Consider the following 6,000-nt stretch of genomic DNA (forward strand, 5'->3'; position numbering starts at 1 on the left):
TGGTTCGAACCTCAGTCTCCACATCCTCCAATCTACCATTCACCGATTCCAGGTGTTCCTCGATAGCATGAACAACAGTGTCGTAGTTTGGTTTGATCTTTACATCGACAATAAGGCTCTTGAATTTTTCATTTAAGTCATGTAGTTGGGTGCTGAAATTAGCTATAGTCGATTCCTGACTTGCCTCGATACTCCCAATTTGCTCTTTCACGCTGGCAATAATCTGCTGCAGGCTTTCTACAAGCGTCAACTTGGAGCTCTGTATTACAAGGTCGTGGACCTGGGTTCTAATTTCCGCAAACAATTCATGCAGCTCGGTGATGTTCTGGTTGGTAGGTAAAGTCGCGACAGACCCCCGTATCGATTCAATTTCGGATTGGATGTTTTTGATGTCGTCGGATTTGAGTATTCGGTTGAGAGTTCTCTTCACGCTTTTCAGTTCCTGAGAGGTAGGCAGGGTGGCCACCGTGTTTTGGAGCGATTCCAAAGCTTTTTTCACCGCATCCAACTCGGAGGCATCGGCAGCAGCACGTATGCCTTCTTGCAGTTGCGTTATGTCATCCTGGGTGGGGGTAGATTGTTGCAGGGTTTCCAACTTAGTCTGTATGTCGTCGATCAAGTGATGGAAATGAGACAACTCGGATTCTGCATTCAGATTTTCCAGTTTGGCGATTTGCTGTTGGACGTTGGCCAGTGTATCCCTGATGCCCGGCAGTTTGGTTTCCAGCTCATCGTGAACGTTCGCCAGATCATTTCTAATGACAGCAAGAGCATCCTCAATATGGGTTATGGTGCCTTGCAGCTTCCCGAAATCCTCGTAGGTCTCAAGTTGGACTTTGATGTTGGCCACGCTACGGGCAATGGCGTTCAGTTCGCTGGACGACGGTAGATTGTTGATAAAATCCTCCAGCGTTTGGAGTTTAGTATTTACTTCGTTGATGGCCGCATGCAAAGCATCCGTTTGAAGCTCAGCCTTGATGCTTTCCAACGTAGGGATTTCGAAAGATTGAAACTGTTCGCGCAATTTAGCAATACTTGCGTTCACGCGATCGTAGTCGTCTTGTGTTTTAATGCTTTGGATGATAGTTTGCAGTTCGGTCTGGATGTTGCTTGTTTGATCCTGCAAGCGTTGTTTCAGCTGTTCAACGTCTGAGGTTTGCGTTTGTTGCAGCTTCAGAAGTTTGTTCTGCAGATTGCCCACACTCAGTGCCAGCTTGTCGAGATTGTCTATCGACGCGAGGTCGGTGTATTTTTGCAGCAGCGATTTTAGCTCTGCATCAATCTTGAGTACAGGGTCCAAGCACTGAGACTGCAAGCTGGCTATCTCGGACTGGAGGCTGGAGTTGAGCGTGGACTGGAGGGCCTGCAGATCGCTTCGCAGCTTCTTGACCCTGACGTCGAGCATGAGAAGCTCGTCGCCATGGTCGTCGCGTTTCGTATGGCCAAAAATATCGTTAGGCATTATTGTTATTTATTATAGGATAGCTAATTTTCATTTCTATGAAAAGAGGGATGAGTTTGTCGTAGTCGTCCAAGAGCTCTATGTACAGCCGATCGCCAGCAGATACATCGTACGTGGTGGTACTGTTCATCCTATCGTGTTTGATGCGATAGATGTTCTTGCCAGAGGAAATTTTGGCCTCTCCTTTATTCTCGGGATTCATGTCAAACTGCAGTTTGCCGGAGATGGGGAATTGGTAATAATTCAAGTTGTTGTTGAATATGTAGAAAGTCTTGCCCACATCCTCGTCGTACTGGGTCAGGATGCTATTCAAGTGTATAATCAACAAACCGTTGAGTTTAGATAATAGGGAGGGTAACAGGTCCCAGCTTGCAGGTGGCGATGGTGCGCTTTGGGCGGATACCTCCATAGCCTGCTTCCTGAAGCCAAACAGGTTCATAGGCATTGTTATTTTATTTTATATTTAGCAATTCGATTTCGAGCCTCAAATAATAATTCGAGCCTCAGTAGTGCAGGTGGCCCGGTTCACCAACCGAAAATGAGGCTCGGTGAGGCTCGCAGTGTTGCCAACCCCTTACTCGAAAAAATCACCAAGGTTTTTATCTCGGTCTAACCTAATTTAAAGCAAAAAGCTGGCAATACTGCGAATCTCACCGAGCCTCATTTTCTTGCAGTGTTGCCAGCTCGAGCGAGGCGTAGCCTTTTACGGTGTATGTTAACGGTTTGCTCTCGTAAGGCATGAGCCTTATTTTCTCGCAGTGTTGCCAGCTCACCCCAAGAATATTTCACCATGCGATATTTTACAAGCGAAGCTAACCTACAAATGGGAGTTGGCAACACTGGCAACATCAATTGCGGTTTAGTGTTGCTAACTCACCTCAAGAATATTTTACCATGTGATATTTTACAGGCGAAGCTAACCTACAGAGTAGTGCAGGTGGCCCGGTTCCACGCCCGAAAATGGCGCTCGGTGGCGCTCGCAGTGTTGCTAACTCCTCACTCGAAAAAATCACCAAGGTTTTTGTGTTTGGGTCTAACCTAACCTCAAACAAGGAGTTGGCAACGCTTGAGGCTTTCTCGCAGTGTTGCCAACTCACCCCAAGAATATTTCACCATGTGATATTTTACAAGCGAAGCTAACCTACAAATGGGAGTTGGCAACACTGATTAGTGGAGGTAGCCGGGTTCACCAGCATCAATTGGCGATCAGTGTTGCCAACTCACCTCAAGAATATTTCACCATGTGATATTTTACAGGCGAAGCTAACCTACGAATAAGAGTTAGCAATACTGATTAGTGTAATCAGCTTAGTTGAGCGCCATCAATTGGCGATCAGTGTTGCCAACTCACCCCAAGAATATTTCACCATATGATATTTTACAAGCAAAGATAACCTACGAATGGGAGTTGGCAACACTGACTAGTGGAGGTGCACGGGTTGAGTGCCATCAATTGCGGTTCAGTGTTGCCAACTCACCCCAAGAATATTTCACCACATGTTATTTTACAGGCGAAGCTAACCTACAAATGGGAGTTGGCAACTCTGGCAACATCAATTGCGGTTCAGTGTTGCCAACTCACCTCAAGAATATTTCACCATGTGATATTTTACAGGCGAAGCTAACCTACAAATAGAAGTTGACAACACTGGTAACATCAATTGCGATTCAATGTTGCCAACTCACCTGAAGAATATTTCACCATGTGATATTTTACAGGCGAAGCTAACCTACAAATAGAAGTTGACAACACTGGTAACATCAATTGCGGTTCAATGTTGCCAACTTACCTGAAGAATATTTCATCATGTGATATTTTACAGGCGAAGCTAACCTACGAATGGGCAACACTGACTAATAGAAGTGGCCGGGGTTGCGTCCGAATCAGCAGCAGATGTCACCTAGAGCGCTGTTCCATCCGGGACTCAGCCAATCTCTGTTGTCTGAATTTGCGGTAGACGTGGAGTCGGAGGGAAGAGCAGAGAGGCGCGACAGATGCACGCTTGAACTTGCTGTGACGCTGCGCTTGGCAGCCATATTCTAACTTTCACTTTGTACAGGCAATATTTACTGATTAGAGGATGTAAAACTCTATATTTTAATATTTTATCGATAATGAATGCAGAAAACGTAAATGATGAAATAGCGTGTTATATTTTTTAATGTGAGTAGTTAGGTGGAAATTATTGTCATGTTTGTTTGCGCCCCAGAGTGCGGTGGGTGAAGTTCGGGCTGACACCTGGCGGGAAAAGTGACAGCCGTACTACAAGGGGACATGCAGATTCGGACGACTTGGACGCGACTTCGAGTGCACGCGAGAGCAACGGGGGAGAACGGGATGGAGCGCTTGCCAATCCGGACACGGCTTTTGTAAACCTCTCTCGGGAACGATGTGCCACACACGCGCGCGCGCGCCTATCGGTAGATTATGTTTCGCGTATTTATTCGTTGCGCTGACACAGCGTGATGAGTAAATAATGCATTTTCTCATTTTTGAAGTACGAATGCACTTTATCGTAATCTTCCAAGTCCCGGGGACACTAATGTTTGTATATCGTGACTTTTGTAAACCTCTCTCGGGAACGATGTGCCACACACACACACACGTGCACGCGCTGGCGCCTCTTATTATTTCTGTATTATGGCGCAAACACATCTAGAAAAACTACAATTTTGCTCCCTCTCCTCTCTGCGTGTGCTATCAACAATACGTAAGCCTTGGGACGACGAAAGTTACACAACAGTGAGCCTCGTCAGTACACCTACCCCGCAACATCTGGAGCGTGCAAGTACATAAATAGCGGGTCGCTTGGGTGTATACAATTTGTTTTGTTTATATTTTGTTTCAGAGCAAGCGAGATAACCGGAGCATGCAGGCACACAACAGCGAGCTGGGATGGAAGATCGTCAGCATATCCGGAGCGTGCAGGTACATAATAGCGAGCTGCTTGGGCGTTAGCGTGGCTTCGCCGGATGCAATACACACGATGCTTAGGTTACAACAGGTTGTTAACATTAGCTTTGGGGGAGAATATTCTAGAGAAGATTGTCTCAGAACATTTTCATAGTTTCACACTTCTATTAAATTGGTAGAAAAATATATTAGTGGGCAATAAAATCTGAAGAAGATTTGTGTCTAGCAAAAATAAGCTAAATAGAATTATACATGCATACAATATTTATTTTTTTCTATCTACAATCATATTTTTCTTATATATTTTTTCAATTTTTTTATAGGGTTGATTAAAGCACATATTTGAGGAAGACAACACTCTACCACCAACCGATCACATATAAATAAACATACCCAAAAAAAATGCGCTCCATGAAAAGTTGCCCTGTGTGCAAAACAGCCATATCAAGCAAAAATTTTGCAAGACATTGTCGCACCTGCGTGCCAAGCAAGCATTTGGCTGCCACCGAACTGTGTTCCGGATGCAATAAATACATTACAATTGCGTATGTCAAGAAGCATAAGCTTACTTGTCTAAGCAAAAATACATCTGGGGCTCAACCGTCGACCAGCTCAACCAAGAGGAAGGCAGAAGCAGCCTCCATCAATGCACCACCCGCCAAACGCGTCAAGCCTGCGATAAAAGCAGACCAGTCTGCTTTCCAGCGTTCGTTAGAGGACTTTCCTTTTATTTTGGAGGGCTCATGCGACGTGCGTAGCTTTTTGGAGAACGTGCAAGCGCAAATTATTTCCGTCCTCGGCGATGCGCTTGCAACGCACTCCACTAAATTCTACGCATCGCTATGTTGCTGGTACAAGAAGCCTTCTGATGAAATTTACAGCTTCTGCCACAACACCAAGGCGAAGACGTTGCATCTGGCGGATGTCGAAAACCTAGAGGTAATCTACAACAAGTTTGTCGAGGAGCTGCTGGCAAAGCAAGAAGAACATGAAGCTAAGGGTTCGGGGGGTTCGCTGTGTGGTGAGCCTCACGAACTGCGCGTCAAACTTTGCAAGTTTGTGCCTCTCTCCGCCTCCAGCTACGTCCCCTTACCAGAAGCAATTGAGGCAAAAAAGGCTGTCCTGAACATTCAGAACAGTGACGCCAAGTGCTTTCTCTGGTCGGTGCTTGCAGCATTACACCCTGTTCACTGGAAAAAACAACCACACCGAGTTAACCACTACCTACCCTACGAGCCAGAGCTGGAAGATGCGATGGCTGGGATCGACTACCCGGTGGAGGTCTCGGACATTCGTAAGTTCGAGGCCCGCACACACAACCCTCGGTTGGCTATCAACGTTTATGGCCTCACCGGCAAAGATGTGGTGTACCCCATTCGGGTGAGCGACGTAGACGACGACGGTGCGCAGGAAATTCATCTTCTGCTTATCAAGAACGAGACCCACCACCATTACACCCTCATTCGCTCGCTCTCTCGGCTTGTTTCAAGCCAGCTGAGCAAAGACGAACACCACATAGAAGTTTGTCCCAGGTGCTTGTCTAAATTTCGTAATCGAGAACAGCAGGATTACCAGCGCATCAGAGGTCCCAACATCGCTGCCGAGAAGCTCGCTCGCCACAAGC

The sequence above is a fragment of the Lepisma saccharinum genome, chromosome 25 (assembly GCF_977018435.1).
Source record: "Lepisma saccharinum chromosome 25, izLepSacc3.1, whole genome shotgun sequence".
NCBI classification, from domain to species: domain Eukaryota; kingdom Metazoa; phylum Arthropoda; class Insecta; order Zygentoma; family Lepismatidae; genus Lepisma; species Lepisma saccharinum.